Source organism: Triturus cristatus, chromosome 12 (genome assembly GCF_964204655.1).
Source record: "Triturus cristatus chromosome 12, aTriCri1.1, whole genome shotgun sequence".
Taxonomy (NCBI): Eukaryota; Metazoa; Chordata; class Amphibia; order Caudata; family Salamandridae; genus Triturus; species Triturus cristatus.
In genome coordinates this window covers 685559785-685576601 of record NC_140595.1, presented here as the reverse complement: position 1 = coordinate 685576601, position 16817 = coordinate 685559785, and the positions used below count along the sequence as shown (strand labels likewise).

Below are 16817 nucleotides of genomic sequence, written 5' to 3'. Positions count from 1 at the left end.
ATAGACCTTGCATTGTGAGGTGTAAGAGGTGCGCTCCCCAGCCGGAGAGCGATGCGTCCGCTGTTAGAATCACCTGAGGAACCGGGTCCAGGAACGGCCGCCCTTTGGAAAGGTTTGTGGTGTTCCACCACTGCAGAGTGATGGGTGCGGCCGTCCACCAACACCAGATCCGTCAGCTGACCCTGGGCTTGGTTCCACTGTCGTGCTAGGCACTCTTGGAGTGGACGCATGTGGAGTCTTGCATGGGGCACTATGAAAATGCAAGATGCCATCATTCCTATGAGCTTCATAAACACTCTTGCTGGAAGAGAGTGTTGAGGAAGGAATGTTTTGCGCAAGGCTTGTATGCTTGCGATTCTGGCTGAGTTTGGATAGGCAATACCTTTGGAGGTGTCTATAGTGGCCCCGAGATATTGCTTTGTGTGAGATGGTAGGAGGTAGGACTTTTGGTAGTTCACCGTGAAGCCTAGCCGGTGGAGCAGTTGAATGGTGCTGTTGGTATGTTGCACACATTGGTTGTAGGACGCAGCTTTTATGAGCCAGTCGTCTAAGTAAGGGAAGACGTGAATATGTTGACGTCTGAGGTGTGCTGCTACAACTGCTAGGCATTTGGTAAACGCCCGTGGTGCGGTGGTGACCCCAAAGGGGAGAACTGTGAACTGGTAATGTTGACCGTCCACCACAAACCTGGGGAACTTTCTGTGAGAAGGGTGTATTGGAATGTGAAAGTATGCGTCTTTCAGATCCAAGGTAGTAAGAAAGTCTCCCTGACAGAGGAGCGGGAGGACTTGTTGTAGGGTGACCATGTGGAAATGGTCTGAATGTATGTATGTATTTAGAGGCCGGAGGTTCAGAATGGGCCTCAGGGTCCCGTCTTTCTTCGGTATTAGGAAATACAGAGAGTAGACCCCTAGATTTTGCTGATTGACGGAGACCTGCTCTATAGCGTGTTTTTGGAGGGAGAGCACCTCCTGTTTGAGCAGTGTGGAATGTTCTTGAGACATTGGACGGTGCCTTGGTGGGATATTGGGTGGGGTAGATGTTAGCTCGAGACAGTACCCTGACCGAATAATTTGGGTCACCCATTTGTCTGATGTTATAGACTCCCATGCGTGGATAAAGTTTTGTAGTCTGCCCCCGACCGGAGTGGGATGGTCTGGGGGGAGCGGAGGGAAGTCATTGTGCTGGCGGGGTGGCAGAACGGGTGGTGTTAGTTTTTCCCCTGCCCTTATTGTTGTTGCCTCTGTAACCACCCCTTTGGTAGCCCTTTGAAAAGGTATTTTGAGGAGGGGATTTGTAGGAGGTAGAGGCGCTATCGGTGGAGTAGCCTCTGCCTGTGACACGAAAGGATGAGCGTCGAAAGGAGCGTTTAGGGGTTTGTGATTGCAATGCCCCCATAGACGTTGCTGTGTCTGTGTCCTTTTTCATATTTTCTAATGCTTCGTCTACCTTTGGCCCGAAGAGATTTTGTTGGTCAAAGGGGTGATTTAGTATGGACGCCTGGACTTCAGGCTTGAACCCTGAGATCCTGAGCCAGGCATGACGACGAAGTAGGACACTGGTATTTATGGCTCTAGAAGCAGTGTCGGCTGAATCGAGGGCACACTTAATGGAGGTGTTAGTAATTAGTTTACCCTCCTGTATCAGGTCATGAGCTTTGCGTTTGTGTTTTTCTGGGAGGTGCTGTATAAGAGCCTCAAGCTCATCGTAGTGTGCTCTGTCATAGCGCGCAAGCAGCGCTTGTGTATTTGCAATGCGCCAAATGTTCGCGGCTTGTGAGGCGGTGCGTTTGCCAGACGCGTCTAGAAGTTTAGATTCCTTATCTGGCGGTGGGGCCTCTCCTGAGGACTGGAGTTAGACCGCTTTCTAGCTGTGGACACAACTAGGGAATCTAAGGGAGCAGGGCCCTTAATGTATGTAGGGTCTGTGGGTGCCGCTTTATACTTTTTTTCTATTCTAGGGTTTAAGACCCTGGCCCTGACAGGGTCTTTGAACACCTCTGCAGCATGCTTGGTGACACCCTTAAGCATGGGCAAGATAGCTGTGGACTTGTCCTGAATATCGAATGTATCCAGTAAGAAGTCATCTTCCACTGGTTCACTATGCATTTCCACCCCATGGTAGTGTGCTGCTCTCTGCACTAAGTGGTGAAACCCTAATGAGTCCTCTGGGGGAGACGGCCTGGATGGGTATAGGTCGTCCTGAGGCACATCCGGTATGTCAGGGTTTTGGTAGTCTTCCCATGGGTCTGGGGTCCCCGGTGGAGTGGGGTCCATGGGGGCATCCGCCGGGTCATAATCTGGATCCCCGTAATCCGGATCTGGGGACGGGGTCGGGGAATGTTGAGGCAAAGGTGGCAGAGACCTGGGAGGGGGAGGGGGTGGAAGAGGTGGAGGAGGGGGAGGAGGAGGTAGTGGGGAGGGCACTCTGAGAGGAGAAGTAGCAGAGTACTTCCGCTTGGGCGGTGGAGGAGGAGCCGGTGTGTCAAGACGCCTTTTCTTGACAACTAAAGTCAATAGCCCAGTCTTTGGATCCTTAAATAAGGTCTTTTGTAAAGGATCTGGTGTAAAGAGGTCCAGTGGCACCGAATCGTCAGCTGGCGCCGATGTTTTCAGAGCCGAGGATTATGATGGTTTGTCTGCGCCATGCTTTTTTGGAACCTCCGGTTTTTTCGGCGTCGAAGTAGTTTTTTCGGCGTCGAAGTAGTTTTCGGCGCCGGAGCGTCGGTGCCGAGGGATTTGTGTTTGTGTTTTGTCGGCACCGAGAGTCCAGGCTTCGGCACCGGTGGCTTCGGAGTCGAGCTGGGCGTCACTTTCTTAAGTGCCGGACGATGTTTATCGGCACCAGGCGTCGGCTGGCTCGAGCCAGAGCTGCCGTGAGACTTGTGAGGCTTCGACACCGGGCCCGAAGGTGGGGTGATAGAAGCTGTGTGGTTGGTTTTACCCAGGCCTGCAGGCGAGGGTGTAACCTGAGTCTCTTTGGTTTTGGGCGCGGGGGTGGGAGGGGGTAGAGTACTCACGACCCTCTGCGCCGGTGTGATGTCCTCCACGTCGGAGTCGTCGGCCTCGGAAGCGCTGACGACGTCTTCCTCCTGCTCGGTGTGTTGTTGCCCCGAAGCTCCGGTGTCGTCTCCGAAGATGTCCGGTGGAGCCGCGGTCGATGAGTGCGCCATGGTGCGTCGAGCTCTTCGATCCCGGATGGTCTTTTTGGAGAGAAAAGACTTACAGGCGGGGCAGTCTCTAGCCTCGTGTTCTGGGGAGAGGCAAAGGTTACACACCTGATGGAGGTCGGTGTGGGGAAACTTAGACCCACATTTTGGGCACTTTTTGAACGGAGTCCTATCCATCGGCCGGGACCGGAGTCGAGGAGGGCCCGAAGGCCGGTGCCGATGTGCGGAATGGAGAAAAGTGCCGCTTCGAGAGATGAAGAAACTCGAAGAACGAGGATTTTCCGTCGAGGCTGGAACCGTAGAAGTTCGAAGCCGGAGCACGAAGTATCGCATCCGAGCCCGATGGAGGAAAAAAACAATCTGAGGATGGAGCCGAAGCCCATGCGCAGTACGGACCGAAGGAGGAGTCACCGAACTCGTGACTTCCAAAGACTGTCCAAAGAACAAAAACAAACTGCAAACATCCAGGCCCAACACCAGATGGCGATCTATGCTAAGTGTACAATCTGCAGCTCATATGCCTCGAACTTATAATTATAATTCCCCGGTGATGCACAGTGCGGTGTGTGGTCATCGACCACTAGGTAGATGCATCCATTTACGGAGCAGTGGAAGAGGTGAAGGCCCTAGTGGAGCAGCGCCTGGTGCAACAGATTGTTCAGGAATTTGTAAAGTGGGCTCAGAGCCCGACTGTCGCGCATCTCAACCCCCAGCTACAACCCAGCCACCAGATCGGCTGCTCCAACAAGATGGAATGGTTCACGATGCCTTTGCGCGTTTACGTGAAGCGTTTCTGGCCCAGAACTAATCCCTAATAGCACCTTCTGACCCCTGCCCAAGTCGTCTCCAACTTCGGTTTCAGACAATCAGCCCTGGGACGATGCCCAAGGGGACACAGAAGAGTCCTTTCCCTAAGCCCTTGTCTACTGAGCCCCAGGTCACAGGGCATGGGTCGGACAATCTGGACCAGAACAGATCCTCCACCCCAAGACGTCCAAACAGACGCCTTTCACAAAAGGTGGCAAATTCTGTCAAAAGTAAGATCAGAATCCCTATGGGGAAAGAAGCCCATAGCCATCTCAGGACTGAATGTCCTCGTCCCTCTCTGACGGCAAGGCAGCTCAGACCCCGTTATTGGACCCCAGGATGGCTACCTTTTTAGCCAAATTTATTTAGGACCCAAAGGAGGGGATAGATACGCGAGAGCGTACCAGGATAAACTCTTGGACGCCTCGGCCCCATAACAATGATCCTAGAAATTGCAGAAGAAACCAAAGCTTCAGGTGCCCTCATTTTCCAAGTCTCTCTCTCTAGTTGGGCTCAACGTGCAGTGGTCTTCTTGGGCAACGCTAACCACGCGCTCTCTACTGAGTGGCAACGTTCTTGTCTCATCAAGGTTGATTCCAAGTTGGGGGATTTGGCAGATTCTGAAGCTAGGGCTTTGGCCCAACTGGGACTGTTTGGTGAGCCCTTTATAAAGGAGCTTGGGAAACGTGAATACTTCTACATTGTTGGACAAGGCCCAGTCTTCGATTAAGCAAGTGTTCTCCTCCAGGGTTCTCTGTGGGGCTGGTCGAGACAAGGGCCGCTCAACCGGCCAGTCCTTCCAAAACTCCAGAGGGTTAAAACCCCAGGAACGGGAAATTCCAGGATCAATCCTGCTATGGAAATTTCTGCCCAACCTGCGGCAGGCGGTCAAGAGGATGAGGTTTCAGGAGTGTCGACACTGCCTCAAATGTTGGCAAGTGTGTTTTCTTCCCTGGCAAGTGTGGGAGGTCGCCTGTCATTTTGAAAACTTTTTTTTTTACATGTTTGGGGGACACTCGCCAGCGATGCTTGGGTCTTACAGACGGTTCAGGGTTTCCAGAGAGTTGTTTGCATGCCAGACCATTTCAGCTTTCGAGGCACAAGGCAGGATTGGTGGACACAGGTTACCTCACTCCTAGAGAAAGGAGCCATTTGTCTTCCCTCCCTTCACCCAGATAGTTTCATCCGCATAATGTTCTTAGTCGACAAGGAAGCTTGGATTCAGCATCCAGTTTTGAACCTGCTCAAGTTCAACAAGTGGCTGGTATACTGTCGCTTCAAAATGGAAGAAAAACACCTCCTCTGGGTCGTTTTGCGGCCAGCAGACAGGCGGGTATGATTAGATTTTAAAGATGCGAACTAAGCTATTCCAATCTTTCCTCCCCACAGGAGGTTTCTCCAGCTTGCCTGGTTTCAGTAGATATTCCATTTCATTCCATCAGCCTATTGGTCTTTACTCCGCTCCCTGGTGGTTCACGAAGGTGCTAAAGACTGTCGTGGAATACCTTTGAGTGCAGAGGGTTCACCTTATTGGGTTCACCTTATTGTGTATCTAAAAGATCTGCTTCTTTTGGCTCAAGATCCACAACAATTGGCGCAGCAATTGCAACAGGCGGTAGACCTGTTGGAGAGTCTTGGTTATGGGATCAACATGAAAAAGTCCCTTCTTGTGCCTTTGCAGGGAGCAACCTTCATGGGCTTTGTCATGGATTCCTTCAAAGCCACTCTCAGCCTCCCTTCCTGGAAGATATGCAAGATCAGGCAGAAGCTGTGCAGAACCTCAGCCAGGCATAGGGTGTCATTGCGGCAGATTGCTCCCTGATAGGACTGTTGTTGGCCTCCATCCAAGCAATCTTCACAGGACCGTTCTAATATTTGGAGTTGCAGAGATTGCAGCTGTGCATTTAAGAAAAGGCCTCACTTACTCTCACTCAGTGGTGTTGTCTGACGGAGTACAGGAAGAAATTCATTGGTGGCTCTCTAACATGGAGGCAAGGGACAGAAGAGTTATTTTTGGATTGGTTCCCGACATGGTCATAGAATTCGACGGCAGCAGATCTGGTTGGGGCACTCAGTGTGGAGATGTTTCCACCGGTAGTCGTGTGCAGGAGCAGGCGTTGCACAACAACTGTTCAGCACTTGTGGCGAGGTCGTTTGTGTTCCAGTGCTGGACAAGGAACAGGATTCAGTCTTGAGTCCTGAAAACGGATAAAGTTTCAGCCCTCCGATATATAAATCTATGGTACCTTTTACAATGGATTTACATGTGGCCAGAGAGTTGCCAATTGGGTTTTGCAACAGTACAGGTTAGGGAACAAACATCGGCCCTGGGTACCTGGTTGGCAGGAACCCAGGGCACACACAGTCAAAGTACATCAACATTAAGCAAAATGTGTGTGGGGGGGAGCAACCATGGAAAAAAGGGGCACTTTCCTACATTCATTCTTTTCTGATCTACATTCCCTTATGATTACTTAAGCATGGGCTGGCAAACAGCCAAAGACTGACAGGGCTAAATTACAGAAGCCATAGGACAAGGGTTGCTTCAGCGCACCGAATTTTGAACTGTACTATTAAGTTGCCGAAGTTCAGTTTTCTCATCATTGGATTTATAATGTCTGTTGAGTGCCGCATTTAGATCTAGAACACGGCCTGGTTGAATCTGCCCCTATCCAGGTACATCTGTACTGCTTGTCGCCTCGTCCAGATAGGAAGATCCACATAGTCAAATGCTCTGGCTGGGCACCGACTCGGATCTTGGAACTCAAGTGAGATTTGCATCACAGGCTGAGACGGCTCATTATCTATACCCCCATATTGATTCTCAAACGGCACGCTTTCCTGTGCAGCAGCTTAAACAGCTTAAATACATGGGAGACTTGTTCCACAGTCATAGCTTCCTTCCATTGAAGGACTTCATTGACTTTGAAACCTCTCCAGGTAGATATGCTCAGCTATTATAACCTCAAACAAGTCCTAAAAAGGCCGATTCCTACCTTTCGGGATGCCCCAGTGGAGTGGGAGCCCCAGTCTTTCCTGATGGCCAATCCCTTGGTTACACATTTTGTCACCCACATTTATACTATGCTCCCTCAGGCTACCTCCGAACCAGAATTGCACACCCATATGCACTGGTCTGCAGATCTGGACTTTGACATTACTGATAAAAAAATTGTCTTTTTGCTATGCTATCACCAAAGATACATCTCCTAATGACAAATATAGACTGATCCATTATACTTACATAGGGTATATAATCACTCTGGTTAGCATGTGGAATCATGGTTTGGCGTCTGACTCTACCTGTCGTAGATGTGCAGCTCCTGTTGCCGACGTTCTTCAACTTGCATGGTTGTGCCCCAAAATTGCGGCCTTCTGGGCTCCAGTGAAACAGACCCTGGACATCATGGTGGATAGTGCGGCCACTATTACTCCTTTGTTGCTTTTAATGGGTGGTGTGATGATGCCCTGAAACATTGTAGGAAACTGTTGCCGATTGTATCCCTCTTAGGTTGTCAGTGCAACCCATCTCCATGGGGGAGCAAAGGTGCCCCAGTTTTCAAGGGTTGGTTGAAGGGCATGGTTATGTGTAGTAAACTGGCCGAGTCATATGCTGAGCAACTTCTGACTACCTCTAGGCCAAGAGACTTTTGGGGAATTCTCAGATTATGTGGGGAACATGGATGAGTCTGTGTCATTGTTCTAACTCTATACATTTTGCAGTGGTTGCTGAGGAGAGCGAGTGCCCTCTTGCCACGTAGACTGGGTTTCATATTGTGAGAAAGTGGGTTTCTGTTGCAGTAAACCCGTCCCCCCCCCTTTTTTTTGTTGCCAGACTACTGATGCTCTTTGGCTTGATGTGCTCTGGAGCCCTGCCAATCAGGACCCCAGGGCCTGGGTTATTTCCCCAAAACAAAACCCAATTGGCAAATCTGGCCACAGGTAGGCCCCTGGTAAATTGTACCCCATGTACCCAGGGCACTGTGACCAGAGAAGGCTCCTATGGGCTGCAGCACCAATTGTGCCACCCTTAGGGACCTTGTACCTTTTCACAAACACACTGCCTTGCAGGCTGCGTGTCTTGGTGCAGATCAAAAGTGAAGAGTCGACATGGCACACATCCCTGTGTACCATGCCTACCAACCATTGCCCTGGCCTAGGTCAGTCACCCCTCTATCTGGGTGCACTATTCCAGTGGTGAGGGCACAGAGGCATGAGCCTTGTGCCCCTACAGTATCTGAGTTCATTTTCAGACATTGTAAGTGCAGTGTACCATTTAAGAGTATATGGTGCTGGGAGGTTGTCATTACGAACTCCACAGTACCATGATGGATACACTGAAGTCTGGGAAGTTTGGTATCAAACTTATCAGCACATTGTACCCACACTGATGCCAGTGTGGGTTTCAAACCCACACTGATGCCAGTGTGGGTTTCAATGTAAAACGCACAAGAGGGCATTTTAGAAATGCCCTCTGAACTCGACCCACAACCAGTGTCCCGACTGAGTGGCTGCTTAGGCTGCCACCCACCAGACAGGTTGCTGGACCCCTGGGTCGAGAGCCATCCGCTTTCGAGGGCCTGCAACAATGCACAACCAGGGGGGGGGGGGATCCAGCCAACCAGGGACAGGCTCCTGCCCCCCTCCCACTGGAGAGGGTCAGAATAGGGGGTGGACTCACCCCAGGGAAGGGACCCATTGGTCCCTGCCCTTTACCTACCTGTAACGCCCCTAAATTTAGTATTTAGGGGCACCCTGAACCTTCCTTCCTCAGATCCAGTAACCACAAGAAAAGAATAGAAGAAGGACGAAAAGCTGTGCAGAGCTAACAAGAGGACGACGCCCACTGACTTTGCCCCAGCCCTACAGGCCTGTCTCCCCTCAAACCTGCTCCTGCGAAATCCTGGCGTGTCCAGCAGCCAGCAACCTCAAAAACCCCGGAGGACCTGCCTGCCTTCACTTTCCAAGCTGTTTCTCTCGTGAACACCGGACGTGTTTGAACTGCAGCTTCTGGTACCAGCCAGGAACTGCGAATCCCGCACACACTGCACCCGCTGAATCCAGCCCGAGCGGACAAATACCACGAGGAGGTCCCCCCGGAGATCCTGACTCGCGACCCGGCAACCCCTGACCTGCCTCAAGCCTCCTGACGCCTGAAGCCTCAATCCAGAGGACACCCCCTTACTGCGACCAGAGCGGGTAAGAAAATCCGAAGTCCCAAGGCACCCCTGCACCCGATGCCCCACAGCCTTGTGTGCCCAACCCAGTGGTGCCTAACCAACCCTCAACATCCCAACTTACCCCTCGAAGTGGTGGTCACTCCTGAAGGATCCTCGTCCCCGAGCCTGCAGTGTTTCTTTGTCCCGGAGAATCTCCATTGAAATCAACAGAGCACCCGACCTCAAAACAGCACCCTGCACCCGGCCGCCCTGGTGCCGCTGATGGTGCCCCATTGGTGCTAACTTGGTCCCCAACTTGCCCTCAGGTTGCATCGCCGTATTTGGGGTGTTAGAGGAGGCCGCAGCTGTGGTGGTGATTTTAGTGGTGGGGGTGGGTTTAGCACCGTCCACTGCATTGGCTGTTGTGCCGAGAAGCAGGCCTTGGGATTAAAGCAATATGGTGAGGACAGCGACTGGTGAACGGTGCCCCAGGGCGTTGGTTGAAACGGCATAAAAAGTAGCAGACACAGTGGGTCCACTGGACCCAAAAGGTGCAGCAGATGCCGACGAGGCCTTTGCGAAAACAGTTTCTCATTGTGAAAGTCTGCCAGGTATGCTCCTGGCAACGGGAACTCAGGGAGAACCTGGACCAGAGCTGGGCTGCATGGAGGATCCCCTGGAGTTATGTTGACCAACTCCAGTTTTAAGGATGAAGCTCCTGTTGGGAGACTGAGACAGATGGGGAAACCCCTAGACCGTTTCTTCTCCTTTCTCCTGTGCTTTCTCTCCTTCTTGCCAGAAGAGGACAATGGCAGCAGGAACTGTGTCAGGAATGTCTTCGAAGTAAACAGTCATCCTATGCTTGGGCCATAAAACGTTTGACCTGCCGCTCCTTGATAGCCTTGGAATGCATGCTGAGGCACGATGAGCATGATTTAGGGTCATGGTCGAACTCGACACACAAAAGAAACCGGGAAGGGGATCTACAGTGTTTAGACCCAGACCTTTGTGTCAATGCGGCGGGTGCCACTTCTGGCACCACCTGAGTTCAGTGTCCTCTACCAAAACTTAATTACTATACATTTTTCCAGATCCAGTCTGAAACCTGGGGTTGTTCTACAGGTGAGTAATCTGCAAGATGTGGGAATTATCTTAAGAAGGAAGGTGGTCAAGAACAGGTACTGGACTGTTGTAGCAACTGCCAGGAGCTCTTAGAGGTCTCCTTTGCAGTCAAAATATAGATCAGGGGAAGGTTAAGGCGCTGCATTGTTTTGACAACATCTCTGGAGTACGGTAAATTATCTGGCTTGGAGAACTATCGAGGATGCTGGTGTATTATTGGTAATTCAGTCTGGATAGGCAGATATCGGTTAAGGCTGAAAATCGTTTCAGCAAACGGAATTTGCTGGAAGATTGGCATTCTATAATCTGCAAGAGTCAAGCGACTGGAAGCTGGTTTGGAGTTAGTCTGTGCTCTGATGGGCAGATTGAGACTGTCAGACATCTTTTTCTCCAGACTCTACAGACCGATTCTAAAATATTTCAGCTCCACAAATTTCACAGATAATGACACCATAAAAAAGTTTAATTGAAAGAAAAAATAATCCTATTCTGCCCACTAATAATAAGAAATACAGAGGAAACTAAGCCCACAAAGTCTGTGGCATAATGGCTAGAGAGTTTGTCCTCGAAGCTGGGGAACCAGGTTCAAGTCTCGGCAGGGGAGCTCAACATCCTGGGATTCTGGCCAAATCACTTAATCTCCCCATGCCTAACTAATTGAACGTGTCCGTCTAACGCAACTGGTGCTCATGCAAAGAGCTCTGATACTTTCGGGTCAAGTCTGCGCTATATAAAACTGTAACGCCCTGAACGTCTCAGGATCGTTTAACAGACACGATAATGAGGACACAACCACTTGTGAAGGGTTAGTTATTTTAATGAAGGCAAAAATAATACAAAGAATAAACAAAAGTTATAGTCACTGGAATCCTCCAGGCTAAGTACGTTACCAGCCCACAGCACGGATGGTCCTAACCGTCCTCTGCATATACGCCGATCCCGGCGTATGCCAACAGAGGGCAGAAATGAAATGGCCGACAATGCCAATCGGTAGGCTGTGAGGGGCACGAAGAGTGTTGGGGAGAATCGAGGAGTCAGGGAAACACCCAGCCGGGGTCTCTACCTGAAGGGAGCAGCCGCTCAACCTCTTCCTCAGACTGCACCGGGACGCGGAGTCACCTCCTGGTGATGCGTCACCGATACCCCAATCAAAAGCAAGAAGACTGAACCGAGAGCAGCCGCTCGATCGATCCTGTGGACTTCCGAGTCTGTAACACGGCAAACACCTCCTGGTGTGCGTTACAGCTGGCAGTCCCTGTAAGTCTGGTCGGGCTGGGAGTTACGACTCCAACCAGCAAAAGCGCCACTGCGCTTTGACTCAGCCGAGTCAAAAAGCGAAGCTCAATGGTTGACCGGTAGAGCTTCCGGGTCCTTCACAGGTGACGATGGGGCAAGACACGGCCCAGGGAGTAACGACTCGACCTACCTCCGTTCTTGCCTTACTGGAGCACCACTCCGGAACACTGCTCTTCACGAAGCAGGTACGTCGGTGTAAACACAATATCCGACAGCGTTGTACCTCCCGGTTCCTCCCTTTATAGGGCGTGTTTTCCTTGAGTTATGTAACAGCTCTCCTGTTTACATAAGGGCGTGTTTTCCTTGAGTTATGTAACAGCTCTCCTGTTTACATAACCTCTCAACCGCTAAGCATCCTGGGAGATGTAGTCCGTTTTCGCTGGTTACCGTTTTCCTCCCCTCGCATGACAGGAATTCTTGACAGTACATCCTCCCTCTCAGCGGCTCCCCACGGATCCAGCGCTGGCAGGAAAACGCCGATGGAACAAGGAGACCAAGCGCGGAGCATCAACCCCTTCAGCCGGTTCCCATGATTGCTCCTCCGGGCCATAGCCTTTCCACGCAACCAGGTACCACAGCTTCACCCTGCGCCATTTGGACGCCCGTATGCCCGACACTTCATACTCCACCTCCGACTCCACGCATACCGGCCTAGGTGTCCCAGACGGCTTGGAGGGTGCTGGTTTGAGCAATGATACATGAAAGACAGGGTGTATCCGCAATGACTGGGGCAAGCACACCTTCACGTTCACGGGACCCATACACTTGGTAATTCGATAGGGGCCCATGTACTTGGGATGGAACACACTGTTCTTTCGAAACCTCATGTTTCTTGTGGATATCCAGACGTAGTCTCCAGTGCGGTACAGTGGCCCGGGCCTTCTCTTCCTGTCTGCCGCAGCCTTGTATCTTCTCTTGGCCTCTATTAGGACAGCCCTTGAGCGCATCAACGTGTCTTTTATGTGTGCCACCCTGTCCGCTGTGGCGGGAATCCTGTCCTCTCTGAACGGATGTAGAAATGGGAAGAACCTGGGATGTTGGCCATAGTTGCTATAGAACGGAGATGACTGTGTGGAGCTGTGAGTGGCGTTGTTATAGGCTATCTCTGCAACCCATAGCAAGTCGACCCATTCTTCCCTGCCCTGGTCCACAAAACATCGCAGATACTGTTTGAGCGTTTGGTTCAGGCGCTCGGTTTGGCCGTCCGTTTGAGGGTGGTAGCTGGTGGACAGGGCGGTCTTAACATGCAGCGCAGTGCACCAAGTCTTCCAGAATTGCGCAGTAAACTGCGACCCCCGGTCCGACACGATCACCCCAGGTAATCCATGCAGTCGTACCACATTCTTTAGGAGTAGTGACGCCAATTCCCCGGCCGTAGGGACTCTCTTGCAGGGGATGAAGTGCCCCATTTTCGTCAAGTAATCCACCACCACCAGTATTGCCGTCATCCCCTGGTCTACCGGTAGGCCCACCACGAAGTCCAGTGATATGCTATCCCATGGTCTATCCGGGGTCAGAAGTGGATGTAAGAGCCCTTGGGTTCGGCCATGGTCGGCCTTCATGGTAGCACACGTAGGACACTCCTGTCCCCACCTCCTGACATCCACTCTCATGGTTGGCGACCAGAAATGCCGTCCCATGCTAGCCACCGTTTTTTCAAAGCCCAAATGACCTGCGCATGGAGAGTCATGGCACCAGATGAATGCTTGTTTCCTTAGCCTAGGCGTGGGTATCAATAGGCACCTGCCCTTCAGGGGTATCCCGTCCTTCAGCTGCCATTCTCTGTGACTGAGGAGCCACCTCCGCCATGCGAATGACCTGATCCCTCTCTTTATTCCCCTCAGGAAAGTATCCGGTTGGATAACCCCCAATACCATCCTCGGGGAAATGATGGAACGCTCGGTCGCAGGCAATGGTTCCTTAACTGCAGATTGACGGGACAGGGCGTCCGCCTTCCGGTTTTCCGTCCCCGGCCGATATGTGATGCGGAAGTTGAACCCCGCAAAGAAGATCATCCACCGCAGCTGCCTGGGAGAAAGGTGTCTTGTGGCCGTCATGAACTGTAGGTTCCGATGGCCCGTGTACACCGATACCACATGTCTTGCCCCCATCAACCAATGCCTCCATTCGGTGAAGGCGTCCTTGATTGCGAGAAGCTCCTTCTCCGCAATATGGTAGTTGCGTTCGGCGTCGTTGAGTTTGCGGGACATGTACGCAACGGGATGAAGCACCCCTGTGTCGTGGTTGCGTTGGGACAAGATAGCCCCCAGCGCCACATCCGATGCGTCCGCTTCCACCACGTAGGGGAGATCCGGATCGGGGTGAGCCAACACCGGCGCCTTACCAAAGGCGCTTTTCAGGGCCTCAAAGGCTTTGTTCGCTTCAGGGGACCAGACAAACTCCTTGGACTTCCTCAGTAGCTGTGTGATTGGGGCCACCAATCCTGAAAATCCATCTATAAACCGCCTGTAAAAGTTGGCGAAGCCAATGAAACTTTGGACGTCCTTCACGCTTTGGGGCACCGGCCATTCTTTCACCGCCTTGATCTTTCGTTCTGCCATCTCCTGTCCCTCTGGACTCAGCATCACTCCGAGGAATTCCACGGATGTGACGTGGAAGTCACACTTGCTGAGTTTACAAAACAGCATGTTTTTCCTCAGCTTTTGGAGCACAGCTTTGACGTGGTGTACGTGCTCCTCCACACTGGACGAATAGAGGAGGATGTCGTCGATATATACGACCACGTAGATATCCAACTCCTCTCTGAATACCTCATTCAAAAAGTACTGAAAGGCTGCCGGGGCGTTGCACAGACCGAACGGCATGACGAGGTACTCAAAAAGGCCGAACCTGGTCTTAAAGGCGGTCTTCCACTCGTCTCCGTCCCTCATGCGCACCAGATGGTATGCCCCTTTCAAATCCAACTTGGTGTAGATACGAGCTTTCTTGACCTGTTCCAGAAGTACACTGATGAGAGGCAAGGGGTACCGATTTTTTATGGTTATCGCATTCAATGCCCTAAAGTCCACACAGGCTCTCAGCTCCCCATTAGCCTTCGGGATGAAGAAGAGTGGCGAGGCGGCCGGAGACTTGGATGGGCGGATGAATCCTAGCTTGAGGAGTTTATCCAGGTACCCCCGGAGATGCACGTTTTCAGGCTCCGTCAGGGCATACAGCCTGCCGCTGGGAACGCTGGCCCCTGGCACCAGGTCGATCTGGCAGTCAAACTGTCTATGTGGTGGTAGCACTTCCGCCTTCACCTCATCAAATACATCCTCAAAACTGTGATAAGCCTGGGGGAGAGCCACATCTTTTTCTGCCGCTGTAGCCACCGTCTGACTCCCGCTCTCATCTGCGTCAAGGGATTCCGTTCTTATTCCACAATGCAGGATGCAATACGGTGACGTCATTTCGATGCGATGTGTTGGCCAATCCACAGAGGGGTTGTGTTTCTGTAGCCACGGCAATCCCAATATGACGCCATATTGGGGCGCTCGGATGATGTTAAAATCGATTTGTTCCAAATGGTTCCTCCCATATCTCATCGGAAGGACCCCCGTGTGCTGCCCGATGGGCCCCGTCACCAATCGCCTTCCGTCTACAGCATAGACGTCTTCGGGTACAGCTTTGGGAAGAAGCACTAGCCCTAGCCTGCATGCCTCGTTGTGGTCCATAAACATGCCAGTGGCCCCTGAATCCACCATGGCCACAACGGGTATCCACTGGTCATGCACTCCCACGTGCACCGTGAGAAACAGGTGTCGTTGTCCCTTAGTGACCGAGTTGGAAAGTGAAGGGATGGATGAATGTCTCCGAGATGCCCCTTCTTTGGTCTGGGAGTCCTCTAGTTTTCCGCCGGTATGTCCACCACGGCTGTTACCGACCGGTTGGCCCGATAACGTGACGTCTTCGGTTTGGCAGGGCATTCACGTACGTAGTGGCCTTTTTTGCCACAATATAGGCACAATCCTTGTTTACGGCGTGACTCTTTCTCCGTGGCTGTGAGGCTCGCTCGTATTGCGCCGATGTCCATGGGTTCTCCCTTGGATACGGTGGAAGTTTCAGGACTTCCCACCGTCACATAGGATGGAAGGGATTTTCCTTTTCTCCCATGATCCCCCTTTATTTCACTTAGCCTATGTTCCAGCCGTAATACCAGGTTGATAAGGCCCTCACATGTCTTGGGTTGAGGGTCAATATGAGCCGCGGCGTCCTTGAGCTCATCGCACAGCCCTTGATGGAAGAGCGCCGTCTGTTTAGCAACAGGCCACTTGGTGTCCGCAACCAGCCTTCGGAACGCGTTGAGATACTGCACCAGGTCGTTGGATCCCTGTCTCAACTCAAGCATTTCACGGTCCGCCGTGTACGAGTCAGCCCTTCTGTCGAATACCTTCAGGAATTCCTCGCGAAAAGCACCCCAATCACATAAGATGGGGTCGTCCCTGCTCACCAGAGGTACGGCCCATTGTGCCGCGTTTCCAGCCAAATAGGAAATAAGGAAAGCCACACGAGCCTGACTCGTGGGGAACGCCTTTGGTTTGCACGATAAATGTAGTGCCACTTGTGTGAGGAATACCTGCACTGTGTTAGGATCCCCACTGTACCTCTCTGGTGTTGCCAAGGGGATGGCTACCGGCATTTCCACTACTACCGCAGGGGTCTGGTTCGTGAGGGAGGTGCTGGGCGTGAGCGGGTCCAATTGGATAGCATCCAGTCTGGCTTTTACATCGGCTGTTTCTTGCCTAGAGGCAGCCACTTCAACTTGCACGGTCGCTAAAGCAGCCACCACATCATCAAGTGTTGCCATGTCTGTTATCGACCGGGAGACAGTTCGTGTTATTAAGGTCGGATATTTTGTAACGCCCTGAACGTCTCAGGATCGTTTTCCTCCCCTCGCATGACAGGAATTCTTGACAAAAACTCCCCCCAACCCCCCCAAAAATAAAAAATAAAAAGAAAGCCCAGCCAGGCTGTGCATCCCAATAATCAATCACAGATACAGATTAACATGCACTCTAGTACATTTCCTGCAGAGACAATGGCACCCAAAGGATCTCTGAAGCACTGCATCTTGGCAGCAAATGAACAGAAGCTGAGTGCCAAAAGAGTGTACTCCTGTGATGGGCAGTGAGTCATTCTAGGACAAGACCGGTTTCTTTTAGGTGAACAACAGTGAGTATAACAGTGAGAATATACTCAACAGAAAGAGAAGCCGCTGAGAATTGAGAGTAAATGAAGACTGAAATAAATGGCAGCTCTGTGTC

At 51.7% G+C, this 16817-nt stretch overlaps 1 protein-coding gene across 1 annotated transcript in view; it reads right to left on the bottom strand.

Annotated features, from left to right (window-relative positions):
• Positions 1–16817, bottom strand: part of PELP1 (proline, glutamate and leucine rich protein 1) — a 400761-nt gene that overhangs the window by 68319 nt on the left and 315625 nt on the right. The window lies entirely within an intron of this gene.